General features: G+C 39.8%; 1 protein-coding gene across 3 annotated transcripts in view; it reads left to right on the forward strand.

Annotated features, from left to right (window-relative positions):
• The window catches only part of uts2r (urotensin 2 receptor), a 30,378-nt gene extending 21,127 nt beyond the window's left edge, over positions 1 to 9,251 (forward strand). For all 3 annotated transcript variants that reach the window (XR_013467675.1, XR_005712276.2, XM_040176975.2), the window contains one exon: positions 6,482 to 9,251. The gene's annotated coding sequence lies outside the window, so the exon portion shown is untranslated. The remainder of the gene's footprint in view (positions 1 to 6,481) is intronic.
• The last annotated feature ends 285 nt before the right edge of the window (positions 9,252 to 9,536 follow it).

Below are 9,536 nucleotides of genomic sequence, written 5' to 3' on the forward strand. Positions count from 1 at the left end.
GAAAACCTGGCAACCTCAAACGAGCACATTTGGCAACACCCTTGTTCACTGTGGTAATGCCAAGTGCAGTTGAATTCTTCTGGAATTGAACAGAAGAGCAATTAGTGTAAAGAAGCAGCCAAACAAACTCAAATTGTTTTAATACAGAAGTCAGTCTAAAATAGGTCAATGAATGAGAGATTTAAGGGAATTGCTAGTCCAATGCTTTGACTGGAATTATTTGGTTGGCATAGTATTAATGCAGCGGATGATTTCTATATATGATATCAATGAAGGTAATTAAAAAAAAATCCCATTCTGAGTTAAAGCACACATGTGTAAACAGAGCCGCATGTCTTGTGAATTCAATATTGACATAGTGTCAATATTAGTGGTCTGTGTGCATTGCTGTAATTGTATGGTGTAAGAGGCCTGCAGGGCTGCAAGCCGAAGATAAGAACCGACCAGTGTGTGTCAAGCCAGGTGGGATAAGCCATGTCTAAATGTCCTGCCAGCGCGCAAACTAGCAAGAAGCAGCAGCCGTTAGAAGCCACAGGACACTGACAAAGGAGACCTCCGGGTGCAAGAACTGGAACAGAAACTTTCAACCGAGACACTTTATAACACCCAGGCCCAAACATACTCCCTCGCGCACAAGATTTAACTCTCTGCTCTCCACCTCTGAAGACATTTTTCAAATTCAAACTGGCTGCCAGCCAGTTTGAATGTGTTGCAGAATTTTGGAAAGAGATCACAATAAAAGCTTTCACTCCCCTGTTAGGAAAGTTATGCTCTGGGGATCAGGTTAATTCGGGACTCTAAATTGCCCGTAGGTGTGTGAATGTGAATGGTCGTTTGTCTCTGTGTTAGCCCTGCGATTGGCTGGCGACCAGTCCAGGGTGAACCCCGCCTCTCGCCCGAAGTTGGCTGGGACAGACTCCAGCCCCCCCGCGACCCTGTGTGCAGGGCTAATATCACTGAATCAAGGATCAATTAGATACCCGTTCCTCAAGGTTTTTCAGGTTTTGCAGGAATTGTTTCCGCATCGGATTAGATCGTAATCCTGCCATTTATGTAAATATGTAAACTGCACTTCCTATTGCAACCATTCGGGCTAGTTAAACGGATATAGATAATTGGATTTGGGAAGGTGACAGAAAGTGCAAAAAAATCAATAAATGGTGTGGGTTATACAAGTGGTGGGAAAAAAGACAGGTGCCCCTTTTGCAAAGTTTTTTGTGTGTTGCTGTATATTGGCTATAATTTAAAGACAAAGCCTCCACATTTACTGGCTGGGTGTGCTGGATGTTCTAGTGAAAGAGGCCTATAAATTTGATGTGGAAAGAGTGACTCGTCACAACATCTGCTCAAGCTAGCCGACACTTCTACACGTACACAGTAGGCCTATAGACATATGTAAGTTCAGTGTTGCTATCAGCAACAGTGAAAAGAAGAAGTCTCTTATGTGGGGTCTAGTTATTCTAGACCAGCAGTTCCCAAACTCAAGAATGCCGCGGCCCACTTTGAAATCTGAAAATCTTTTGCAGCCCACCCAAACCTTTAATCACAACTCTGATCAAAACATAAACTAGGGATGATTAAATGACCTTAAGAATTAAATAATTGTATTAACCGACAATGTATGTTTTGTATACCATTTTCTCCGGAGCTCATGTGCTGTGTTTTCCGCACAATAAGGCGCATAAGATACTGCAGTCTATCAGCGCAAATCACTGTCAAAAATCAGGTTGATGCGCGCGCGTAAATCAAACATCCGCCAGCAAAAGTCCATCTCGATCGAGGTATTTGCTCGCTTGCGAAACGTGAACTTCGTTGCTCGCGAGGAGAATCGCTGCTCGCGCTCGAAGGTGTTTTCTACGTGCTCACTGTTGTTCTTTCAGACAGTAAAGAGGCGGAGCCAATCACCATGGTCTCTACGCCTGATTACAAACCGCGTCTTTGGATTGGCTGGAGCGATGCATTCACACAACTATAGAAGCCAATTTCCGCATTAAAGAAAGGGGACAGAAAGTCAAAATTCTGAGATAAAATGTTGTCAAAACACAAACGACACCTTTATGTAGTAGTGGAGCGTAGATGACAACCAGCTACAGCCATCATTTACAATCATTACCGGCACATTAAGACCAAAGCGTCCAGCTCGCAGACCGGCTGGTGATTTGCCGCCATAGCAGTCAAACGTTTGGCGTCGGGGCGGGTGGATGGGGGGGTGGAGACGGTGCTTTCAGGGTCCGATCAATGCTGCGAGGTGCGTCCGCTCCCGCCGCCCCCCTCGCCATCCACGCTTTAAATCTTCGGCTGCTTTTAGAATAACTCATTTTCCCCGTTAAGATGTTTCAGCTACTGTAGAGAAAAGGGCACCGTCTCTCGCTCTTTAATCTCATGAAGTGCTCGGCGAGAACGACAGCTTTGTTTCTCCTACGCGACCTGAAACAAGCTCCATATCTCACGCGCTTGAGCGCCGCTCAGCATCTCGCCGTCGTAGACAGAGTTTTGGCATGTTTGGCAGAGCGCCTTGAGCGCCGTGTACAACCAGTATGGATCAACCGATTAACCAATCTGTTCGTTTAAATTGTTTGTGCTTCATCAATTAATGTTTCACATAACTAATGTGCTGCATCATACATATTTTTATATTAATTTCAAACTTTTCAAAATTAAAAATTAAAAACGTTTTATTTGTTTATTGTAAATGACCTCTCGCGGCCCACCTGCAGTACCTTCGCGGCCCACACTTTGGGAATCGCTGTTCTAGACTATAGGACATCTTGCATATAAAATAGATTTCATCATTTTCTAAGCTTATGATTTGTAAGGCGTGCCAGATGCTTTGGTCCAGACTGAGATTTATCAAAATATCCTTGACGGACTGTAGCGCAATTGTTTTGGACAATCATGATTCCCAAAAAGTGAATTCGAATGAAAACTCATCAAAATAATTGTGTATTTAGCTGATTATGTCAGCCCTGTGAGGCGGGGGGCTTAAAATCTAATAAAAAATAAGATAAATTCATTAAAAAAAAAAGGTACCAGCAACGCCACCTAGTTGCGGAGTCTAGGTCTCCATAAAAACAGGTTATTTTTCACCAGAGGAAGAACAGCATGGATCACAAGACTTAAAAGCGTGGTTTAAAAGGAGGATTTTATTATTAACTAAAAACCCATAAATAACTACAATTGTATTAAAAGTCCAGCTGGAACAAAGTGCTAAAAAAGATTAAGAATTCGACCAGCCACTGCTGCTGTCCTTTCTTCTAGTTTCCTGTTCCGTTCCTTTCCTAAGTGAGGTGTCCAGTCCATCTCGTTCCTCTCCTCGTTTGCACCCCGCCTGCTCGTCCGCTGTCTTGCCGTCCTTTCGCTTGATTTCACTGTGGCTTCTCCTTCCCCTCTCATGCCGTGCTTAGTGTCCTTTATAGCAGCTGTGTTAATTAGAGAGGGGAGGTCCTTTCATTGTGTAATGCGGTTGGCCAGGGCTCTCTGTAATTGATTAGTCCCTCCAGGTGCATGTAGTTTACTGAAAGGTGGATTAATAAGTAAATATGTAATAAAACAAACCATGCTAAAATGTAATAAAACAAACCATGCTAAAATGTAAAAACAAGCCATGCTAAAATGCAAAACCAAACCATGCTAAAATATAACAAACCAATAATTTACAGAAACCACAATGTTCCCCTGGTGACAATTACCTAATTTGCATTATGCATTCAGTACCAGTCAAAGGTTTGGACAAACTGGTACTGTAGCTACAAAACCTTTTGGGCTTGAACAATTGTCAAGTGACTGGCTGAAATCTTTGGTTTGATCCCGTTCTTCGTAGTACGCCCATGTGTCACTCATGTAAAAGCAGTTTTGGGCTGTGAGGGAGTGACAACAAAAAGGTTGAGTGGCAGCTCAATCCAGCTCCCTTAACACGCCTGTGAACAGGATGCCGCACTGTTTCTCTACCTCTAGCAGTAACTCTCTGGAATATCTTCTGGCTACCTCACTCCCAGCCGGGAAATACTCCAGTACATAACCCCCTTGGAAGACCCCCTTTTAATTTTATGACTCGGTTTTACTAGAGGTTTTATAAATAAGGTAACGTTAATAACAATGTTAATTGGTACAATTTAGAAAATACTGGTATTTTCTCATTCTTTTTTTCAGTCTAAAACTGTATTATAGGTGTATTTATTCAACTAAAGAAGGAGGATATTGAGTCAGAATTGAAATGGGTATTGAAAAAGTAGGTATTATACAATACATTCACAGCTTCATTGGCCATCCCATTGGTACTCTATACCATACTATGTTAAAAAAAATTGTATCAGGGATTTAAATTATTTATTATTATTATTATGTCCTGATGATCAAGATTATGGATAATTCAAAAAACAACAAGTTCTGGAATAATTCATTACTTCATACCTACAGCACTTCACAAACCAAACCATACACCTGAGGTTTGCTTTATTGCATTCGTATTTTATTTAGCCCACTAACTGAAGGAAGAAGCCTTTCCCCGACACAATGATGGACCCACACAATGCACAATGAAGTGTATTCTAAATTACGTTTCAAGTGCCACACATTTTCTTCTGGGTTACAGTCAGTTTTAAACACAGTTTTTAAACACACGATTAAAACTGTTTATATTGAAACAAAATGAAAAACCCACTTGACCATGATCTGCCCACAAGGGGCATCCGCCGTCAAGATTTAGGTTTCACCCCAAAACATGATTGATTACTTGCAACCAATTTTTTTAGGCAACAAAGCTGTATTGTAAAGTATAAAACAATAGGTTGACTGAAGGGAAAGACGGGTCCTAAATGTATCCAGAAGCAATACTCCAAATAATAACTGTCTCATGGTGTCATCTCAAGGTTGCTGCGATTGAAAACTGTTCATTTGTTGATCTTATAATAGCTGCTGGGAAAACGGGGACCTATATGCATGACATATTGTGCGTTCTATATCTATGACTTTTTTGTCATGTAAGCACAAGTGAATTGTTTATTTACTGCCTGTGCAGTCAAAAATCTTGTAAAGCAGAGAAATATCCACTGAGTGAATGAATCTGCATCCGACCCACTTCCATGTGATTTGAAGAAGCTGAAAGGGAGTTTTAAATTGCAGATAGAGTTGTGTAGAAAAAAGCTGGGAGAAGAGCTTGAGGTGGGAGCTTCTTAGCTGCTTATGCTGCAAGGAGAGAGTGGTGATGCTGCAGCTTAAGAATGAGAAGCAGCTTTTAGACAATTCCTTTCCAAATAATGTTACACGCAAAAGTTGTAGGAAAAATGGAAAGAAAAAGAGAGGTTACACAGCTGGTCAGAAAAGAGTGCTTTTTCAATCCAGTAACTCAAAGTCACAAATAGGAGCTGATCTGAAAAAATCTAACTAACTACAGTTCAGCATTTTGAGTTAAACGCATAAAAGAATAAAAACAACAGATACGCTTTCTTGGAGTGACCCCAAATAGTTGACTAATTGAATTAGACTGGGCATTCCAATCTCACGGTTTATTCATGTCAATCGTGGAAAAATGTATGAATATTAGCCTTTCAATAACACTTTTGAAAACAATTCCTCTTTCAAACACGCTTTTTGTGGATTTGTGGGACCATCGGAGGGTACAGGGCGCCGAAAAGGTTTTCCTGAGGAGGGTGGCTGGCATCTCTCTCAGAGATTGGGTGAGAAGCTCACTCATGCTGGAGGTATTGTATTGCCTCCGCAACGCGTCTTGTGTTGAAGATGAATTGATTACTTAATGAAAAATCCCCAGTGAAATCATTTGTTTCCAGCACTCTAGCTGTGTCACACTCTCTCTGTATTCTGCTTTTGCTTGATTTTTGTTTCCATTCTCAAGTTCTGCCAGTCTCCATTTCAGTACTATGGCCTTAACCGCAATTGTTCGTGTAATAACAACAACATATGTAGAATCCAAAAGAGATCAACTAGATATATTATTCAATTGGCCACCATTCAGATCCAACAACTAAAATTATTTTCTTCTGTTAATCCAATGCATGTCAGGACCTCTGAGTTGTTACAAATATGATGTACAGCTGCATAGACTTCATCCCAGAAAGAGCTCGTTCCACAGAAGCGGTCAAACATAATTTATGATTATAAACTGTGTTTTGGTGCGACATTGACATCTTGATGGCAATACAATCAAAGACACCACGGGCAATGTTCACATTTAATGTCATACTAACAAGCAATCTTGTTAACTAAGCTCTTCAAATCATGCAATGATGATTGAAAATTGAAGGCTGTGTGTGTTTGTGTTTGTACGTGTTCCAAAATTCCAAAAATAGCTAACCTTTGTGAATGCACATAAGAACTGATAACTACCTTCTTTGCTATTTTTACATGTGGTATCCAATGAGAACATGCTTTGTGAACAGGATGTTGATGTGTAGGTGTGTGTAGGTGTGTGTTTTGAGGATTTACGACTACACCACTAATAGCCTGTTCTGTGTCTCCCTGATAGATGTGGCTGAGATGTGCTGGAAGAGGAAAAAAGGAAAGGAAGAGGCTTTTTGAAGGACACAAGTACAACAAACTCCTTCTCATCACACATGGAACTGGAAGAGAAGATGCAGGTTGAACGCACTTCTGTATTCGCATTTCAATGCATGTGGACCATCAAGAACTTCAAAAGCACCAAACCAGCTGCTGGTTTAGACGGCTTGCCAATCAAACACCTGCAAGTCTGCATTTAATTGTCACTCCCAGAACTTCCCGTGGCATGAGGAGAAAGATCAGTGTCTCACATAGAAATTGTTTTAACTTTATGCGTTCTCAACAGCCGGGTAAAGCTGACGTAAGTGTGAGTTAAAGGCAATATTATAGAAGTATCAGTGGTTTGATTTGCAAAACTAAAAAAAAAGATTTTTCTTTTTTTGACACATAAACAAACGGAAATATTCTTTCCGCTTGAATTTTTGTATCTAGTAACCCAGACATGCCATAGCCCCAAACTTCCCAGGTTTTGGTGTTTTTTCAGATAAACAACTGCTTTACATTATGCACACATCTGAGTGTAGCTTTAAGAGTTGTAAAAAATAATATTTCAAGTTAATTCATAATGGAGAGAAAGACATCCATTTCCTTATAGAAGTTACTGATCTAGTTAATCTTTACTTATTTGAATTTCTTTACATGTCTATACCGCTATTTGACAATATTATGCTCAAATATCTCAACAAAACACTGTCAAGACAGTGTTTTCTCAGAACACTGTCCAGTCCAGTTTAATCATGCTATGGATTCAATTCTGTGTGGAACGAGTAGAAACCAAGCTGTTACATCGTTATTGAGTTAACACCTGGACCAGCAGGAGACGAGCTGCAAGGTTTGCCTCGTTGATGCATTATGTAACCCGTCTATCCTCTCAAAAAATGTTGTTTGAGAGCTTTTGCATGCAGGAGTTGGGAGAAATTTACACAGATCCCACCAGGGGGTCTAGAGTTGGTTAATTGCTTTTTTAGATGTAGATAACTGGCTTTGTGCCCATATACACTGTATATAGAGACATGTGGAATCCAAACTGGTTATGCATATTTGCAGTGGAGTAAAGCCAGATTTCATACCCTGTGATTGAGTCTCCACAGCTATGAATAATTTACTGGCCAGAGATAGAACTGCCTGTCAGCCAAAAAACATGACTTGGTTTGGTTTTCTATGTTCTTTAAATGAGAAAGATGTTACTTAGAATACAAATAAAGCCAAGGATCAACAAATAGAATCTATTGTATAACATGTTGTAATGTAATATAACAAATTTACATTCAAGGTCCACGTTATTACTCATGAGGGGACTGGCAACGTCAATGTCTACTTATTCATAAATTATATGTCAATGATATTTTACTTTTTTATAAGAACTGTTCAGGCCATGATAAGTACCGACCCATTGGTATTTTCCACCCCCATTGCTACACTGTTTCGACGTCGGAGCCCACAGTGTCACTAACTGCACTCCCAAAAGAAAAAACTGGAAAAAAGGGTACGAGAAAGAAGCAGACAACAAGGCATGTGAAGGATCTATCCAGGATCACAAAGAAAAGGATACGGTACAAGCTAAAGCATACAGATCACAGTGAAAAAAAGGAACCAACAAATCGTCATCTGCTGAGCTGGGTAGATTCTAGGGGTAGCAGTAGCAGCATCTTCAGTGAACAACAAAGTACAGAAGGGCTAATGCTAGTTACTGATGTGCTAACGTGTTGCTAATGTTAGCTCCATGGATTTTTACTTAGAAACATCTTTGAACCTCTACAGGTAACTTGTATCAATTTTACACAAAGTGTATCCATGAATAGTTACAAATACACAAAACCAGCCTGAAACTATACTACATCTGAAAGCATTGACTTAGAGTCAATGATGCTTTGATTTAGCATTTGAAACATTACTATTTTACACTCTTATAAGTACAATACCGTATCTCCAGATTACCCTTTAATTCTCATATATATTGAGTGATTCAATTCAATGTAGCAAAATATGAAGCAGTAATGGACCAAAATCAACACCTGTCTTTTGTAATTGGTGACTTACAGTACTTCATCATATTAGTTTACACAAACCTCTCAGGTGTGTCAATTCACTGTAAAACTACTTAAGGCATGAAAGAAAAATGATTTCCGCCAAATTATCGGTTTTTCCTTTTGTAAGAAAACCCTCCCCCTTTTCTGTGAAATCCCAAAACCACTGACTGAAAATATGTCAGGTCATTTGACGTCAACTAGCTAAATGCATGTCATCTGCGGTTAAAATAGAATATACCTAATTAAATCGCTTTCTAGCATAAGATAAAGATATTTTCTTCTAATAGTACTGATGGAGATGAAAAAAACAGGTTATCTTGTCGGTCTTGATGTTTCTCATGTCACACACAGCACAGACTAATTATTTCAACCTGTGTGCATGGTTTATATATCTACTAAATCAAACTTAGGTGAAGTTAATCACAGTATAATTCTATTTATTGTAGCCATTCAGAACCTGGGTGGTATACTCAAAGTCGATCATTCTTTAGCACTCTGCGTATGTTATCCTCTACCTGCTTAGGTTGTTATCATGAAATAAGGGATGCAACACACGGCCCAATCATGAGAGGTTTGTCTGCCCTTGGCTGTTGTATTTATCTTTGACTGCTTTCTCTCTGTGGGTAACACAGCACCTGGATCTCTGGTGCAAAACGGATGTTTGTTCTAGATCATTTTGTTCTCAACTAAAGACAGTGATGAAAATGACTTGCACTTTTATTATAAGTTTGACTTTTCTGACTGCGTCTGTGTCCTTGGTAGAATAGATATTAATCAGTGTACCTAATTTGGTTAATCTTACTTTTAATTTTGCATGGTACCACTGAGGGGTTGTTTGAAGGCACCTGCTCAACATTACTAATGATCAACCAACAAAAAACGTGAAAGAGAAAAGTGAGACAGGCAGCTGGCCAGTAGAGGGCCAATAGAGTAGCCCCACCTAAAGCGTCCCTCCTTGATCCCCCAAAAAAAGATGTCAATATTTGTTTTGAA

This window comes from Gasterosteus aculeatus, chromosome 5, assembly GCF_964276395.1.
Source record: "Gasterosteus aculeatus chromosome 5, fGasAcu3.hap1.1, whole genome shotgun sequence".
Taxonomy (NCBI): Eukaryota; Metazoa; Chordata; class Actinopteri; order Perciformes; family Gasterosteidae; genus Gasterosteus; species Gasterosteus aculeatus.